A 20,026-nucleotide genomic window follows, 5' to 3' on the forward strand; every position below is an offset into this window, starting at 1 on the left:
ATGTTTTTAATTACGATCTTAAGTGAGGTTCTGAAAAGATGGCTCGCTGAGCAAAACACTTGCCAAGGAGGTGTGAGCACCTCAGTTAAGGTCCCCATAAACCACAGAAGCCACATGCCATAGAGGAATCCCAGTCCTGCAATGGGGAGATGGCAGGCAGCGAGTCCCAGACCACGCATCAGACAGCCTGCATACACAGAGTGGGCCTGAGACCTGTCTCAACAGAGCAGACCTTGGGGACTGTATCCAAGGTTTCCCTCTGACCCTCATAACACATGTGCACTCCACACACACACACACACACACACACACACACACACACACACACACACCATATAAAAAATACACAAAAGATTTCTTTTAATGACCTGAGTCTATGGTCAGTAAATACCGAAACCTGGTTTTAAATCTGGGCATGTGACTTGGGGTTAATTTTTTTGTTGTTATTGTTTGTTATTAGATTGTATTCCCAAAGTGGTTGAAACCTAATGGCCTGACAAATGTAAGCTGACTGATGTAGCTTAGTTATAATACAGAAGTTTGAATTTAGGCACCAGCACTGTATTTGAAACAAAACATGTAACTTTGAGCTACGTATAGCTGCAGCACCCTCAGACACCTTGTGGGAGCGCCATTCTGCTTCCACAGTCCAGTAAAGTGGGGTTGGGCTCCCTCTATGAGTTCCTCCTCCACCTCCATATGACTGTGATGGTAAGAAATCATTAGCTTTCCTCTCAGGACACCCTCCATTCTCCCATGGACACAACCATACTTTTGGGATCTGTATAAATACTGGCTTATTAAGAGAAGAAGCGCAAAGCTGCCCTAACCAGCCAGGCTCAGCTCTCTGCAAGTGAAAACCTCCCTCCCATTAACCTTGCAATGTTCTTCGGGGTTTCAGATAAAAAGAGCATTCCTTTCTGTGCCTCTCAGCCCCCAATCCAGAGCAATCAGTCTGTAACCCAGAAAGAAAGACCAGGGACCTTTTGAAAAAGTCTTTCATAGAAAACTAGTTACTAAGAAAAATCATGAACCACTGCAGAAGATGTGAGCAAGAAGTACCACAAAATGAGCAATGATTCAGAGAGTTATATAATGTCCTGAATCTCCCAGAGTGTTCTGCAACCTTTGCCTTCTTCATGCTTGTCATTCCTGGTCGGCTGAGCAGGGTCCAGACAGCTCTTGGTGTGTGGCCATCCTGTCCAACAACAGTTATCAGACCGGCCTGCACTTAAACATCTGTGGGGAATTATACTGTGTACCAAGCTTTACAGAATCAAAGGGCAGCAGGCACAGAGATGGGACTAGGAAGGCCAGGAGACCAAAGTTTGGCTTTCAACTTCTCCTCTTACCAGCGACTTCGGGAAAGTAATTTCTTGCTCCGTGTCTTCTAAAGCTTGTGGTGATCTCTGCCTTACATGAAGTCTGTCAAGTGCCTGGCACAGAGCCTAGAAGAGGCTGATTTCCCTGACTATCAAAGGGGGGTCACCACTCCATTATCTCACATTCCCTTCTTAGGTAAGGTTAGAAAAAGTCTAGAATGAAAAAAAAACAACATTTCAACTGCTCTCATATCTGAATTGTTTCCTCCTCCCAGGCTAGTAACAAGAGGTATTTTGCAGACAGGTCCCATCGTTCACCTAGCAGAGTCCCAGACCCCAGAAAGCATACAAGTTGATACCAGGACTCACGCCTTGCTCTTAATTTTAGCTCAAGTTATCACAAACTCCCTGCCAATCTTTCTAAGTCAATCTTGTGAAAGCATTAGTCAGTTCCAAATGGACTCTTGGCCTAAGGTTGCTGCTGCAATAAAAGGTGTCTTTGCTATTGAAACCTCAGGTCAAGGGATGGGTGTTTCCAGAATGAACCCCACTAACCCGCTTCTGGTAGAACTGACTTTGGATGGAAACCGGGCTTCCACTTGTACTATCAATGATAGGTCAGCTGAAAACACTGGCCTATTTTAAGAACAAATTTGGAATTGGCCTTTTATGGCTATTCAAAAGCAGACAGATAGTATCTGCAACTATTTGCTTCTTTGCCCTTATAGAATTGCTGCTCCCGCCCCCAAGCAGATGGTCTGAAGCAAACCGTACCAGCTGTTTCCAGAACCATTCGTGTTTATGCATCTCTATGCATACTCAAAAAGAAAAAAAAAAGGACTTCCAACAGGCACTAAACAGAAACAGCCCACGCAGAAACGAGCACGGCTGTGACGCACGCATCTCAGCCCACGGTAATCCCAACTGTCCTCCCTCCTTGCTTACTCAATTAAATGGACGATGTCTAGCTCTTTGCTCATCTGGCCTTCTGGATATTTTCTGAAGCAATATGTGGTTGTTCTCACGGCTCGAGAGAAATGGCCTCTTCCTGCCTTCCTGCCGTCACTCGAGCTTCTCCATGTCTGCCTCACTTAGGGGTTCTTTCCCACCACACTTTCCACTCAGACGGGCGGGGAGAGGGGTCCTCCTCAGGTCTCCCGCTCTGCGCTCTGCGTCACTCTCTCTCACTTTAAGGTACAAACACTGCATGGCGCATGAGACCTTCTACTGGAAGGAACTGAAACCAAATGATGTATGCCAGTTAGGGAGCATTCTAAATAAAAAGCACTTATGTGCTTAAACAAAGCAACTTGTGGCAAAGTTTCTAAAATGAATCCTACTCACAAGATAAAGACAACACAGCAGACAAAACAGGGAGAAATGGAGGGAGGTTTCCTGAAATCAATCTAGCAATGACCATCACAAAATATGCAAAAGTTCTTGTCTTAGAAATGGTGATTCTATTCTATAGAACAATTACTCATAGGTTGACATTCGCCTCAAACATTGCTCAACTGAGAAAAAGATTTGAAGTGGTTAACAATGGAATGTAATATGCATGTTTCGGTTAACAATGATATATTCATATGACATTTTAAAATATCTAAAGCAAGTTTTTCCATGTAAAGATTTTAAATATTTATTAATAATTTACTAAATATTTATTAATTTTTATTTATTTATTTTAGGTTTTTGTTTGATGCTTGTTTTGCTTGCTTGCTTACTTGCTTGGGTTTTTGAGACAGTTTCTCTATGTAGTCTTGACTGTCCTGAAACTCACTATGTAGACCCGGTTGACATCAAACTCACAGAGATCCTTCCGCCTCTGTCTCCTGGGTACTGGGATTAAAGACATGCACCACCACACCCTGCCAGATTTGTTTATTTGTGTTTGTGTGTGTGTGTGTGTGTATGTGTGTTTGTGTGTGTGTGTGTGTGTTTAATCAAACATAAGATGTAGAAAACAAGAACTAGGAATACAGAGAAGTTATAGTCATTGTTAATAGTGATTATTTCTCATTATTATTTTTCCATGCTAGAAAATGAAACCTGGGCTTTGGGCATGCTAGGCAATTGTTCTATCACTGAGTTAACACACCAACCCAATAACAATTATTTTGCTGAGTTAAGAAATGTGGAGGCTGGAGAGATGGTTCATTCAATAAAGTACCTGTTATGCAAACATGAGGAAAAACCTGAGTTCAGATACCCCAAATTCATGTAAAATCTGGACACTGGTGGTCCCTGGAACCAGCCAGCCTTCCAAGTTGATGATGTCTGCATTCAGTGGGAGATGCTGTCTCAGAACATAAAGAGGGATCAGCGTAGGAAGACTACTGATGTTACCCTCTGGCCCACACAGATGCTTGCATACACACAGAATAGCACTAAAATAAAGAAAAAACATGATGTTTTTATTTATTCTTTGAAATTTCTGTGCACACTTTCAAATTTTATTAAAATGGCCTGACCCACTTCCATAAAGAAGAAATGAAGTATCCAGGAAAAATGCTCTGAGAATGGAGGGCCTCATTAATAAAGGAGACCCAGTGTCCAGCCTTTCAGGGACCTGGAGACTATATAAATTAGAAGACAGATCTGATTGGACAGATTTAAATCCCGTCTGAGGCCAGGCTAGGGGCAGCAGCAGTGATTCACTTCCCAGAACCTTATAAACAATAGAGAAAACGCTTGTCTGGTGTTGTTGCCTTATCTGCAGGATGACATGGAGTATGAAAGTGAATCATTGTCTTAGAATTAAAACAGTAGGGTTACCTTGACCTACCCACTAGCTGGCTGGCAGTTCTGGTGACTGTCTGCTCACCCTGGAACCCGCATTCTTCTCAGTTATAACACAGAGATACTCTTCCTTCACCCAGCGCAGAGGTGAGGACGGCTGTAGGAGGAGGTCGCTTATTGGTTCCCAGCTGCTCAGCCCCAAAATAATCACACAGAAACTATATTATTTAAATCACTGCTTGTCCCATGAGCTCTTGCTTCTTATTGGTTAGCTCTTACATCTTAATTTAACCCATTTCTAGTAATCTGTATATCGCCACATGGCTGTGGCTTACCAGATAAAGTTCTGGCATCCGTCTCTGGTGGCTACATGGCTTCTCTCTAACTCTGCCTCCTCTCTCCCAGCATTCAGCTTAGTTTTCCCCACCTATCTCTGTTCCCCTATAGCTCTGCTATAGGCCCAAAACAGTTCCTTTATTCATCAATGATAATCCCAGCATACAGAGGGAAATCCCACATCAGATGGTTCAACTTTTTGCTTCAGGGATTCCATATTCCTGAGTTTTCCCACCTGTAAAAATGTATTTGTAACTACCAAATCAATCTTCCCTGTGTTCAGAGTCAGGAAATGTTTGAGGTTCCCTTAAACATCCCCACAAGTGATGAACCAGGCAAACATCAGACTTCATATTTCGGCTTTCACGTTGTGAACAAGCGTCCTTTCACAATCCACCAAGTGCCACGGTTTTTGCATTTTTGTATTCTTGTGTGGGAATTGTGGTGTGTAAAATAACTCCTGAGCTTATGCTGAAGTTTCTAAGTACAAGAAAGCTCTGGTGTGCCAGTGGAGGGCATATGTGCGGTGGTCAGTCTTCACCAGGGCATGAGCTACCATGCTGTTGACCGTGAATTCCATGTTAACAAATCAACAACATAAACCAAGTAATATTATTGAGCATAAACATATAAAAACAAAAAAATTAATTGGTTGATAAACATGTGATTATAGACTCACAGGAACACAACCTTGTACTTCCTGCAAATGTAATATTCTGTACTTAATAATTTATCTTCCTGGCAAATTTATAGACAACATGATTAACAAGAACAAACTCTGTTCTGGTTTCATTTGTGTTGCTGCAGCAAGCATATCCTGACAAAAATCAACCAAGGGAGAAAGGATTTACCTGGCTTGTGATTCCAGGTTACACTCCATTGCATCACATCCATGGACAACAGGAGAGAGAAATTAATATAAGCATGCTCACTTGTTTGTGCTTGGTTCCATCCTCTTATGACATTGTTTTAGTTAGGGTTTCTGTTGCTGTGAAAAGACACCATGACCACGACAACTCTTATAAAGGAAAACATTTCATTGGAGAAACTTACAAGCTCAGAGGTATAGTCCATTATCTTCATGGTGAAAAACAAGATGGCCTGTGGGCAGACATGGTGCTGGGGAAGGCGCTAAGATTCCTACATCTTGACCGAAGGGCAACAGGAAGTAGTCTGCAACACTGAGCATGGTTTGAGCATCTATGAGATCTCAAAGCCCACCCCAACAAAGACATATTTTCTCCAATAAGGTCAGACCTCCTAATAGTGAGTTTATGGAAGCTAATTACATTCAAACCACCAACAGACCTCTTGTCTAAGGAACAGCGCTATTCACACAGGGTTGGGTCCTCCCACATCGACTAAGGCAATCAAGACAATCCCACACAGACATACCCACAGGCTAATCTGTTGTAGACTATCCCTCACTGCGCTTCTATTCCCTGTGTGATCCTAGGTCAAGTCAAGTTAACAAAACAAACATCACAAACTGCATGTACAATTCATTTGGGCTTCATGCGTGTATTGTATTAAATTTCAACATAAATTAGAATTAATATGGTGCCGATAATGGGGAAAATGATCATTTAATAAATTAACAAAATGTCTCCTCACATAAACTAGCAGGTGGCATACTATAACTGCTTTTATTGGGGTCTAGAGCACATTTTCTGAAGAAAGACAAAAACACAAAGGTTTTGAGTGTCCCCTGTTCCCAGGCTACATTTACAGCAGCAGTTCACCTATATTTCCTGGGTCACTCGCTCACCCAGCCAAAGATCTTACAAGGGTAAATCTCCAAAACAATGTCACGCTACTGATTTTCTTTTCAGAGAGCCTTCTTCCATTAAAGAAAATAGGCTTTCAGTCTCTTCCCAGTCAATTCTGTCTTCTCCTGCAAGAACACAACTCTAACTCATCACCAGTGGAGAGTCCCAGGGTCTGCAGCTTTCAACACCAGTGTTTCTGGAAGAGACACCAGGAAGAAAGTTTTTTAAAAACTCAGGGAGGAGCTGGAGTGATGGCTCAGCAGTTGAGATCACTGGCTGCTCTTCCAGGGGACATGGGCTCAATTTCCAGCACCCGCATGTGCTGTGGGACCATGGTCTTTTATCCTGTCACTTGTATTGTTTTTAATAAAATACTGATTGGCCAGTAGCCAGGCAGGAATTATAGGCTGATGAGTAGACAGGAAGTAGAGGCGGAGCCATGAGAACAGGAGAATTCTGGGAAGAGGAAAGCTCAGTCTGCAGTCGTGACCCAGATACAGAAGACCCAAGATGTGACTGCCTCACTGAAAAAGGTACCAAACCACGTGGCTAACACAGATAAGAATTATGAGCTAATATAAGTTATAAGAATTAGTTAAGGGCTGAGGAGATGGCTCAGAGGTTAAAAGCACTGGTTGCTCTTCCAGAGGTCCTGAGTTCAATTCCCAGCAACCACATAATGGCTCACGACCATCTGTAATGAGATCTGGTGCCCTCTTCTGGCGGACAGGGATACACACAGACAGGACACTGTATAGATCACTAATAAATAAATTTTAAAAAGAAAAGAATTAGTTAATAAAAAGATCCTGAGATACTGGGCCAATCAGTTTATGATTAATGTAGACCTCTGTGTGTATCTTTGGGACTAAACAACTGCAGGACCAGGTGGGACAAAACCCTCAGTCAACACACGTGGCCGCTCACAAGTGTCTGTAGCTCTAGTTTCAGGGGATCTGGCACCCTCACACAGACATGCATGCAAAAAAACAAGGAAATGGACACCAAAGTTCAATAAGCAGGTTTGCAAAACCCTAGTACTCGTAAGAAAGTCTCATGGCCACCCAAGGCAAAGGGAGACAGAGACGCTGTCACAGGTTTGAAGACACTAAAGAGCAATGGCCGCTAAAGCAATGCTCAAGTCTGGGTGAGTCCTAAAGCAGAAAAGGGGGACTGAAGAGGAGTGAGGAAATGGAACTAAACACAGTCGGTAGAGCCATGGGGCCAGGTTGCTTTTTAACGATATATATATATATCGTTAAAAACATATATATATATATAAACATATATATATATATGTTTTTATATATATATATATAAAACATATATATATGTTTTTCAAGACAGGGTTTCTCTGTAGCTTTGGAGCTTTTCCTGTAACTAGTCCTTGTAAACCAGGCTAGCCTCGAACTCACAGAGATCCGCCTGCCTCTGTCTCCCGAGTGCTGGGATTAAAGGTGTGTGTCACCACTGCCTGGCATGCTAATGATACCTTGAGCACGTTTAGTGTTTGTGTTATGAAAGGCCAGAAGAAAACTCCAGAATTCCTACACCACATTTACAACTCTTCTGTGCAGACTGCCTGAGATATGAGAGTAGAGGAAAGGAGAAGAGAGTAAATGTGGAGAGCTGACTCATCCTGCACCCGAGAGCGAACTGTGAAGCAAAGACTGGCTGTGGGGGCCGTGTGCAGTCGGCTGCTGTGGTCCTGGGATGGGTTCGTCTCACCCATCCAGACTCCTCACTTTCTCACCACAGGACAGGAAACACTTCTTTTCCTGGTGCTGTGTAGGCTGAGCACGCTTCCCAGAGCCTCTACTCTCCTGCCTCAGAACAGATGTTTCAGAACAAACTAACTATTGGGACCTCTTCCCTTTTCCCAGTCAGGACCAAATTGTCCGTATGGGAGGGTGACCCAAGCGCCCCTTTGGGGAGAGGGTAGCTCCTCTGCAAAGGCTGTAGTAGTCTACAGAAAGCATCTTCTCTCAGTAGGAGCTCTGAGAACAAGGATCTCAAATGTCTTGGGAAACGTGGTCCCTAGGCTCCCAATGTGCCCTCATTATATGATCATAACTGTATCTAGCTTGGTGTCATTACAAGTTGCAGTTGCCCCTCCTTCAAGTGCTTTTGAAGGATCTTTGCTGCTTAAAACCATCTATTAATACAGTTTACTGGCAGTCACACAGGTATGATCCAAGCAGATGGATAGACAGCCCAAAATAGTGGAAACTTATTTTCTTCTCCACACCCCACATGAACCAGCCCCTGATGATCGCCAGTAGTTGGGGAGGCTCCCTGAGCGCTTAGCAATCTAACTGTCCACTCTGCTCTTTCCTGACTTTGGAACAATAGATGTGACTATAACGGATATAGTAAACTGAACCTCTAGACCTGCAAGCGAGCACCTCCACTAAATGTGTTTACTAGAGTTGCCATGGTCATGGTGTCTCTTCACTGCAACAAAAACCACTAAGACAATTAGCCTACCAGATCAATAGCTTTACAGTATCACTGACTCAGGTGCTCTGAGCCCCCAAACACTCCAGGGCTACAAATATATTTTTGATTAGAAAACATGAGGTGCTGGGATTGACCCATGACTCAAGAGAAGTAACAACAGTGCTGGCTCTGAGCAGTGGTTCCAGCAGTGCCATTAGGGATGAGAGAAAACACTAGCCTCCATTAAACTACGACTATGTCCCAGCATCTGTCTTAAACACCACGTGAGGCTCGTGAACTCTTGTAAGACTCTCCTCCAACCATAAACGTCATCTCCCATATGAATGACATGTGAAGCCAAACAACTTTCCAGTCATCATATTAATTGTATTAAATGTATCAGAGAGCAGCATTGTACTGACCCCAGCATATACAGGCTTACTGACGACATTGCACTGGTACACTGTTTGATGATTAAAATCTGTACACCTTCATCCCAATTGTCATAGCAACCTGGCCTCTGGAAGATGCTTCAGGCTGCAGTCCCTGGAAACCATTCTGAGTCTCCTTCCTTTGCGTCCCATCTACCCTGGAAGGCAACTTTCTGGAGCCCATGGCCCCACAGACTCTTGAGATATAGTCAGGCCCAAACTGTGGCTCCCAGAGTTCTCTCTGCTTTCCAGAAGACTTGGATTCACACAGCTGCCTCACAGCCAGTGTTCAAATGCAACTGACCTCCCACAGCCTTCACGGTACATTCTGACAAAGCATCCAAGCCTACCTGCCATGAAAATGTGTCTCTTACACACAATCATCCTATGAGTGCCCTTCCACGTCATTTCTGATCAGTGTGGGTGTAGAGAAGGAGGATCTGCCCTTGTTCCCTTGAGTCCCAAAGCACAAGCGAGCTTAGGCCGCTCCAGTCCCTGTCTCCTTTCGCATCACATCTTATTACAATAATGGCCTCTTCCAAGAAGGGTGAAAATCCCTTTCTTGTTCCCTGCCTCCCTGTTTCCCAGGCTCCCTCTCAGCCTTCCAGCCTCCCTGTGCCTCTTCCCTTGCTTGGTCCCCTTTCGAGATGTCATTAGTCTTAAACCCATGAAATATTAGCGAGTCACAATAGAAGCTCTCTCTCATCTTGCTACTTTTAAGACCTTAGCACCGTATTAGCAGACTCTAGCTAGTCAGTTGAAGACCCTTGGTCAGTAAATAAGCATCACCAAGCACAGGACCTGTGAGGGAGGCCAACTTAAATCATTCACCATTGCTGTGCTCACAGAGGGTGGGAGCACCCGGATGCTCCCCAGCAAGAACAATCGAAGACCCACAAGGCTGAGCTCAGCATAAATGTTGACCTGCAGAATCTCAAGTCCGTTAACTCCACTTGCTTTGCAACAATAGAAGCTAAAAGGTAACTTCAAGGATAATTTTGCTATATGTAATTTATACAGAGGAAATTAAGACTTAGTCAAGTCGAGCCAGTGGCATGACTGGATTTCATAGGGACGCAGATAGCAATTTTAACAACCAGCTCTGTGAATCTACGAGCGACCCCACTATCCATCTTTATCAAGGGTTCAGATGAGCAATTGCAAGCCCGAAGACCCGATCCACTACACATAAGCCATAAGTAACACGTTGGGACAGTACTAATGACAGCATGGCAAACAGCCGCTCTCCTAGAAACAGAAACCTGTCACTTACTGGAAAAGATAGTAAAGGCTCCTTTTGGCGGGGGCTACCGGGGCATGCACATTCTTGATGTTTCATATTCTTTACATCGTTTGTGCTCAAATGCTGGGGAGAGATTATACATCATTCCCTTTATTATCATTCCTAATTGTTCTAGCTCCTTGTTTACTGCAAACTAGAGAAGAGCGTGCAGGGCAAATGTATAAGTTGCTCAAGGTCACAGCTGGTAATTAATGAGGCTGAGATCTGAAGGGAAGGAGCCTGATAGCCAAGGTCATTTTCCAAATAAAAACATTACACAGCTTGTTTTCCCACAATGTGTATTTAGTTGTTCAGGGTCAGTTATAAAAATAATGTGTGGTTCCATTCTGGCCCCATTTTCTACGTGGAAAGAACACGTAGTTGCTGCTGTGGCACGTAGAGCTCGGAAGTAACACGGGACTGCTAAGCACACACGTCAACAGGACCAAGGGGATTGTGGGTGGTTTTTATTTTTTGTATATTTCTGCATTTTTTGAAAAATTTTTGCAATGAAAGTTTTCAGCTTTATTGTGGAAAACGTGCTACCATTTGAACTCCCTCAGCATGTTAACATGGGTTGAATGGTAGAATGAGTGCTGGGCACACAGGTATGTAGCTCAGCACTGAGTATGTGCTCAGCTTATGTGAACCCTGGGTTCAAACCTCCAAGTTAACATTAATTAATTAATTAATTAGCATCAAGTTTTAACTGCATAAAGTTTCAGATGACCATGAAAAGAAATTCAAATTAAAAGCATTAATTAAAGCGATTAATCCACTAAAGCAGTTGTTTATTTTTGCATCAAATGGGCAACTTTTAAATGTCAGCCTTCAGTACTTACTGGAGTCCTGGGAAATGCTGCCCAGGGCATAAGTGACACAGCCTCTCTGGAATTGAATTTAGCAATTTGTGTGAAGAAAGACTCCATGCGATATGAAGCAATAACAAGGAAGAACTTCTTAAATCAACAAATCAGGGAAAAAAAACCACAAAGTCCAAGAATATGAAAATAGGAAGAGGCTATAATGCCCAGACAATAGAAGACAATGCAGTCTTTCAAAGTCATGTTCTTTGGAAATGGTTAATACTATGCATCTCCCATGTTACTCTGCTGTATCATTTGAAGAACAGAAGATAATATGACAAAGAACAATATTATGTGATTGTGTGTGCATGTATGCCCAGAGGTGTGTGCTTGTGTGTGTGTACACACACAGGTGTGTGTGTGTATGTACACACAGGTGTGTGTGTGTGTGTGTGTGTGTGTGTGTGTGAATACACCAAAACTTTAAACATTACCACTGAGTGGGACATCCCTAATCACTTTGCTTGTCTGCTCAGCAGTCCCAAGTGACCCCCTTCTGACTCGAGTACACCTTAGGAGATCCTAAGATGCATCAAAAGTCAGTAGGAAGGAGTTCAAGGTCAGGGCCTCTGCTCCAGATCTTGGATCATAGTTAAATAAACCTTGACTTTGTTGTAAACTCTCATTTTTTTAATTTCCCATTTGCTTAGAAAGATGCATAAAATATGGCAAGATATAGACTAGAAATAGGTCATAAAGAAATGCCAGGGAGGGTGGTGCAACCTTAAATCCCAGCACTTGAGGGCAGAGTTAGGTGGATCTCAGTGAGGTCAAGTCCAACCAGATCTACGTAACAACTTCCAGGCCAACCAGAGCTACACAATGAGGTGCTGTCTTTAAAATAATAATAATAATAAGTGAGCACGATGGCAGAGACTCAATTAAGAACCGCACAAAAACAAAATCATAGACTACAATATCCTGCAATGCACTTGCCACCCTTTGCATTATAAATCTACACAGCATTTTAGAGCCATTGCATTTGATGCCATGCCAACATGACCTCTGCGCATGGCACCCCCCACAATATCAGGAACGTCAAGTAGTTCAAAATCATTTTTAGAAGACAAAGAATGGGCATAGCTCCTGGGCCAGCAGGCCAGCTCCAATCACTGTTTGCAGCCTGAAATTTTCACCCTGAAAAGTAATGAGAGAAAGCTATCAAGTAAAGGGAAGAATTTAATGTATATATTAATTATATATAATTAATTAATATGATATATATATGTTAATAAGTTTCCCTCCTTTCCTCTCCCCTCCCCTTTTACCCTCTCCCACGATCCCCAAGCTCCCAATTTTCTCAGGAGATCTTGTCTTTTTCTACTTCCCATGTATATTAGATCCACGTACATCTCTCTTAGGATCCTCTTTATTGTCTAGGTTCTCTGGAATTGTGAATTATAGGCTGGTTTTTCTTTGCTTTATGTCTAAAAGCCACTTATGAGTGAGTACATATGATATTTGTCTTTTTGGGTCTGGGTTACCTCACTCAATGTGATATTTTCTAGATCCATCCATTTGCCTACAAAACTCAAGATGTCATCCCCCGTGCCCTGCCAATGCTGTGCAGTACTCCACTGTGTAAATGCACCACATTTTCCTTATCCATTCTTCAGTTGAGGGGCATTTAGGTTGTTTCCAGGTTCTGGCTATGAGATGATACATTTTTAAAAACCAAAACCATACACAGAGTTAACACTTGCCCTGAGAAGACTATGCCACACCTGAAGACCACATTCAGAGGTCACATCTGGAGGCCACACCTAGAAGTCACACCTAGAGGTCACACACTGGGGAAATGCATAAGCCAGAGGGAGAGTCCCTCACACTTTCCCTGCTCTCATCTGTGAAACACCATAGTTTGAATGGTTGCTTTGTTTCAGTAGTTCTCAGGCACTAATGATAATAACCATGCAACAAGTAGAGGGTGACATGATAGTCCACATGCATGAGAAATTGAAAGATGATGTTGATGATGCCCACCCAAACCTTCATGAGTAGCACTACAAAATAACAAATGCACATATGCACATATAATATAAAATAACAAATGCACATATACACATATAGTATGAAATAACAAATGCACATATACACATATAATATAAAATAACAAATGCACATATACACATATAGTATAAAATAACAAATGCACATATACACATATAGTATAAAATAGCAAATGCACATATACACATATAGTAGAAGGTTTTTAAAAAATCATCTCTTGGGCAAAACTAACTGGAAATTCATACAACTCAGATGTAACTTCTAACTTCACGTGCTATTTAAGTTTACTGACTTGAAGTTCAATAAGATGTAAAATTCAGTCCCTTGGTTATGTTGCTTACATTTTAAGTGCTGACCGGTCACATTCAACAGAGGACTCCACGGTTCTGTGGAACACTGCTGGACTAGAGCAGATGTGGCTATCAAAGCATTGAACAACGTTAAGGGTTATTTCACTTTGAAGCAAATCCAACAATGAGATCTTGATCTGTCTTCTATGAAATTCTGGCCACCTTTCCCCAGAAGGAAAAAGACAAAAAGGTCGGGACAATGTGATCACTGTTAATAAAAGAAGCTTACGTTCTGTCTTCCCAGCAAAGAGCAGCAGAATTCAACCTCAGATGGTGACATTAACTGGCCGAAAGAATGATGGAGAAAGAAAAAGAACGTGAAAATAAGCAGAACAGGCGTCCTGCCTGGTGCACTTCATGCCAAAGCCATTTGGTGCCTCCTGCCCTCCGGTTCTCTTGACCTCATACAGAAAGCAACGATAGGGGAGAAAGTCTAGATGTTAGGGGTTGCACTTCCTGTTCTTCCCAGTCCGAGTATCCAGTTCAAGCAACAAGAAAAAACCCACACAGAGATGCATAAGCTGAGATTCTCTGTAGAAACAGAAACAGGTAGAAGGGTAGCTACTGTCAGTAACAGAGAGGCTGCCAAGCCTGGGTCTGCAGCACGGGCTGGGACAAGACCCAGAGAAGAGTAGGAATTACAGACTTGAGGCAAAACTCCTTGCACAAGGAACTTTAGTCTTGATTGTGCAAGGCCCGCCCACATTACAGGGAGTAATACACTTTACTCGGGGCCCACTGTGTAAGGCTGGCCACACGTAACCTTCACAGCAATCTTAAGACTGATGTTGACCAAACAGTCGGGTGCTGTCCTCACTGATGAGAAGAGGATGGGTGTTATGGAATCTTTAATTGGGGTTCTCCTGTCAAAGTCCCTTTCTTGAATTTTTCCCACCACAGAGGAGCAGCGCGAGAAGAGGCTGGAATGAAGGGTAGCTGCTGTACTGGCAAGCGAGACTGTTGCACAGGCTTCCGTCTTTCTCATTAGCAGTCTGCAGATACTGGAGAGCAGGTCTGCTGATGCCACCAATAGGGTTACCTTGAAGACAGTAGAGAGCGTGACCTCCCTTCCACGGCCTTCCTAAGACCTGAGAACTGGAGTCCCATCTTTTTAATAATACGGCCACTTGAGACACTTGTGAAACAAGTGACGTGTTCATTAACACGTTCAGGACTTCCTGTATAGGAATAAAGGGGGGTTGTTAAAACAATCTTTCTAGACTGCTAAGAGTGGCTTGAATTTTTCCTGCAGTTGGTATATAGAAAAGGAATGAATTTTCTGACCTCGAAAAGAAATGAAAAATTCTTTCCATGATCTTTGTAGTTTTACAAGGATTATGTTTCTCTTTTCTTGTTTTACTGAGTTGTGATTAACAACTTATGTGTGTTTAAAGTGTACAACGTGGTTTTTTGCTGCTAATCTTTTTTTACTTATGTGCGTTGGTGTTTTGGCCTGCATGCATGTCTGTATGAGAATGTCGGGTCGCCTGGAACTGAAGTCATAGACGGTTGCGAGCCACCCTCTCCAGCCCTGGGAAGGCTGCACACCTTCGCACAGCATTCTCAGACACACAGTCACATGGGAGACTGTTTTGTTCTGTTGATGTTGCAGGTGAGGAGCATCCAGAGGTGAAGGATGCTCTTCCAGTCACTGGGCCACCTCTTTAGCCTTGCCTAAAGTCTTTTATGGTCGTAAATGGGATTCTTGTCTTAATTTTTCTCAACTTGATTATTGATTTCTAAAATTATTTATCAATTTTTGTGTTTTAACTTTATTTTTTTTTTACTTATAAATACCTGGCCTTAGCTTGGTTAATTTCTGGCCAGCTTTTCTTTTTTTGTTTTGTTTTCCATTCAAATATTTACACTTTCTTCCCTCCTCCCAATACCCTCCCGCTCCCCCACACTTCCTCCTCCCTCTCCCTCCCTGCTTGAGAGAGGGCAGGGAATCCTGCCCTGTGGGAAGTCCAAGGCCCTTCCCCATACATCCAGGCCTAGGAAGCTGTGCATCCAAATAGGCTAGGGTCCCAAAAAGCCAGAACGTGCCATAAAAACAAGTTCCAGTGCCTTTATCAATGGCTTCTCAGTCAGTCCCCATTGTCAGTCACAATCAGAGAGTCCGGTTTGATCACATGCTCATTCAGTCCTGGTCCAGCTGGATTTGGTGAGCTCCCATTAAAACAGGCACACTGTCTTAGTGGGTGGACCAACCCCTCACAGTCATGACTTCCTTGCTCATCTTCTCCCTCCTTCTACCTTTCAACTGGACCTTGGGAGCTCAGTCAGTTGCTCTGATGAGGGTCTCTGTCTCTATCTCCATCCGTCGCCGAATGAAGATTCTATGGTGATATTCGAGATAATCATCAGTGAGATAGTGGGGCAAGGACAGTTTAGGCACCCTCTCCTCTGCTGTCCAAGGACCTAGCTGGGGACATCCCCATGGACATCTGGGATCCCCTCTAGAGCCAAGTCATTTGCCAACCCTAAAATGGATCTTCTTCCCTGCTCCTATATCCGCCCTTCGTGTTTTAACTTTAATGTCTTACAACTTCATTGCATCTCTTTATGAGTCCTAAGAGCTTTCTTAGAGCTGGGGTTTCCATGCACAGGACCGTCTGCAGAGCTGGGGTTTCCATGCACAGGACCGTCTGCAGAGCTGAGGTTTCCATGCACAGGACCGTCTGCAGAGCTGGGGTTTCCATGCACAGGACCGTCTGCAGAGCTGGGGTTTCCATGCACAGGACCGTCTGCAGAGCTGGAGTTTCCATGCACAGGACTGTCTGCAGAGTTGGGGTTGCCATGCACAAGACCGTCTGCAGAGCTGGGGTTGCCATGCACAGGACCGTCTGCAGAGCTGGGGTTTCCATGTACAGGACTGTCTGCAGAGCTGGGGTTGCCATGCACAAGACCGTCTGCAGAGCTGGGGTTTCCATGCACAGGACCGTCTGCAGAGCTGGGGTTTCCATGCACAGGACCGTCTGCAGAGCTGAGGTTTCCATGCACAGGACCGTCTGCAGAGCTGGGGTTTCCATGCACAGGACCGTCTGCAGAGCTGGGGTTTCCATGCACAGGACCGTCTGCAGAGCTGGAGTTTCCATACACAGGACTGTCTGCAGAGTTGGGGTTGCCATGCACAAGACCGTCTGCAGAGCTGGGGTTTCCATGCACAGGACTGTCTGCAGAGCTGGGGTTGCCATGCACAAGACCGTCTGCAGAGCTGGGGTTTCCATGCACAGGATTGTCTATAGACAGATGACTTGGATTTCTTTTTCTGGTCTCACAGATCTTTTCAGCACTCCCTGTCTCCAGATGAACACCAGTAGGGAGGGCCGGTGACGCTTAAGAGGGTGAATGTGGCCTTTGACTGAGAATGTCCCCAGTTGGCTCACATTGATCATCAATCGGAGTTGTGGTCAGAGAGATTTTTACAGGTATGGCCTTGTTGGTGGAAGTGGTGAGTTTGGAGAGTTCATAGATTCACGTCCTTTCTAATTTGATCTCTCTGCTTTGTACTTATGCTTCAATCTGAGCTCTCAGCTTCTGCCCCAGCTACTGTAACTGCCACTCATTGTCACGTCTCCCTACTCTTATTCTTCTGGAATGTTAAACTCCTTTCATAAATTGCCCTGATCGAGGTTGTTTATCACAACAATGGAAAAGTACAGTTATTTTACAGTGAGTAAGGATTTTCAAGAGAAAGTTCACACTTTCTCCCATTAATTATGATGCTGGCCATGGGTTTTTCAATACTGACCTTCATTTACAGTGTGCAATGTGTGTGTGTGTGTGTGTGTGTGTGTGTGTGTGTGTATGCAAATGTGCAAGTACATACACAGATGATTTTTAAGGAGCAGTAGAATAGACTTAGAGAGCTTAAATGGGTTATAAACACAGGATCAGTGGGCTAAACGGTATACTTGCACTAAAGAAATAAACTTGGAGGGAGAACAAATGATTGTTACTTTGAGAATTGTCTCTTGATTAATTCAAAAGCCAAACACAGGGAATCATGAGAAGGAGAACCTTGTTCCCACCACCCTGACACCCATTAGGAAGAGAAGCAAGAAAGAGAGAAGATCCTGGAAAACAGTGTCTCAGAAACCAAAGGCTACTTGAAAGAACCCAAACAGAAGACCATCACCTCCTTCTCAGGAAAGGTCTAAGATTAAGGACTTAGCTACAGAGCCCATATATAGGGCTCTACACATGCGTGTTTCCATGGAGAATTCACTAAAGTTCTAAATGACTGCCAGACAAGCAGATCCCAGAAGCAAGTTTTTGACTCGAAAAAATGTAAATTATATTTCATCTAGAGAAATAAACCTTTTCATTATTTATTATTAAACTTGCCCGCTCAGAAACGAAAGGAATCTGATGCAGCTTTCTTTTAAAGTTGATTATAAAATAATACTGTTGAGATAGAAATCAAAACCAGAAAAGAAAGAAACAAATATCCCCACCACAAAGGTTGACTGAGCCCCAAGCTTTCTGGCAGCCAAATGAAAGGAAAACACAGCGAGTTAGTTAGGCGAGGTCTTGGAGGAAAACATACAAATGCTTCAAGGGAGAAAAATCTTTGTTTCTGCTGATACATTTTCCTAAAAGGATTCACCCCCAGATTAAATAATAATGAAGAACAGGTGGCATTATGGAAGGTGTCACTTGCACTGGTGTTTCTTAAAGACTGCTGTATTTTGTCTTGTCTTAATTTTGTTTCAACTCTTATATAGGAAAGGGCGGTGGGTGTGCTGGTGATGCTATAATTGTATAGTTTTAGAAAAATGCCTAAAAATGTAAACAACAGGGTACAGTTTGGCTTTAAATCACACGCAGGCAAACACCACCACTGGAACTCAGCAAGATGCCAGTCCAGGGTAGCAGCCAATAGAACTGGCTTTCATCTTCAAGTCTACCAAAGGCTGTAAAGAACTGCCAGTATCCTAATAAAGAAATGACCATGCCAAAAGAATAATAGTGCCAATGGGATCTTAAGGGGGCTTTGATGTTTTATTATAGTCCAAAGTCTTTAGAAGTGTAATGTTTCCATTTTCATGTCAGAAGCAGGGGGATGGCTGCTCTTATTCTGCAAAAAGGCAAGGCTCATGGGCAACTCTGCAGAAAACAGGAAGTGGGAGGTGAAGGCTTCCACCAAGTGGAGCTCAGACTGGGGCCACCAAATGCTAATGAATGGCAAGAGAGAGAGGACAAAGACACAGAGAGCCCACAGAGTCTGGGGCAAAGGTGAATTTCAGAAGGAAATGATTAAAAACTGCCAAAAAGCCTTCTTTAATTGCAGATGTCAAGAAGAAAAACAACTTAACAAAGGCTTTAGGAATTCTGGAGTCTGGGGAGAGGAGTTGTCCCTTAAGGAAAGTCACATAAGCCAGGAGTAATGGCCCATGTCTATATTTCCAGCACTCTGGAAGCAGAGACAGGCAGATCTTTGTGAGTTCAAGGCCAGCCTGGTCCAGCATAGTGAGTTCCAGGATAGCCAACACTCAATAATGAGATCTTCTCTCAAAGGGGGGTGGGCACATAATATACAAATATTATATATTAAATATAAACATATAAATGATACATGAAATGCAATTATATCTCATGCTTGAAGACGAGGAGCACATTGGTAGCTGTATCTGCATGGGGATCTAAAGTCCTGTGACCATCGCTGTCGAGAGAGAGGTTCTTATGGTCTTCTGTGGGACAGGGGAGCTGCAGTGTGCATGCTGGGATGTGCACCCAGCCTCACCTCTCGCTGGTCCTGTGACAGCAAACCAGCAGCAAGGCTGGAAAAGGGAGACCAGAAGTAGGGGGAGGGAGGTGGGACAAGGTTCAAAGGACTTACTACAACGGTGCCATCCACAAAGAAGGGCAGTGATGCTTTCAGAGAGTTCTGGGGTGGGGGTGGGGCAAGAACGCCAAGGAAAATGGGGGAGGAAGAGAAAAGGGGAATGGGGAGAAAGGGAAGGGGAAGGCAGGAAGAGAAAGGGCAGAAGGAAAGGCTCTTGTTATGTTTACAGGGAATCTTAGACCCTCCGAGATTTTTAAATTCAAATCCAGTTTTTCAGGAACAAAGTAAGGAGCTCCAGCGCTGGGACACACTGCAAGTTGTCAGTAGACTTTTCTCTGTAAAACAGCAAAACAAAACAAAACAAAAAAGCCGCACTTTTACCTTAGGAAAACAGTGCTGACATTCGTGGTCATAAGCAGGGAGTGGACACCCACCCTGGCTGCTGTGCATTTGCCACCTGAATTTGTTTCTACCTTCTTTGAACTTAGTCATCTAAAGGCCTTCTCCTAAACTTAATGGATGGTATTTCATGTTCCATTTACGTTTAAAGTTAAAGGAGCCCTTGAACATCTTGCTCGTTACAAGCCTGCCAAGACTGGGCATGTAGTTTTTTTGGAGTAAATAATTATTACCTCTTTGTTACTTTAACAACTGTCTCTAAAGACAATTGGGCCCAGACATGTCAATTAAT

The sequence above is a fragment of the Myodes glareolus genome, chromosome 22 (assembly GCF_982192425.1).
Source record: "Myodes glareolus chromosome 22, mMyoGla1.1, whole genome shotgun sequence".
Lineage (NCBI taxonomy): Eukaryota > Metazoa > Chordata > Mammalia > Rodentia > Cricetidae > Myodes > Myodes glareolus.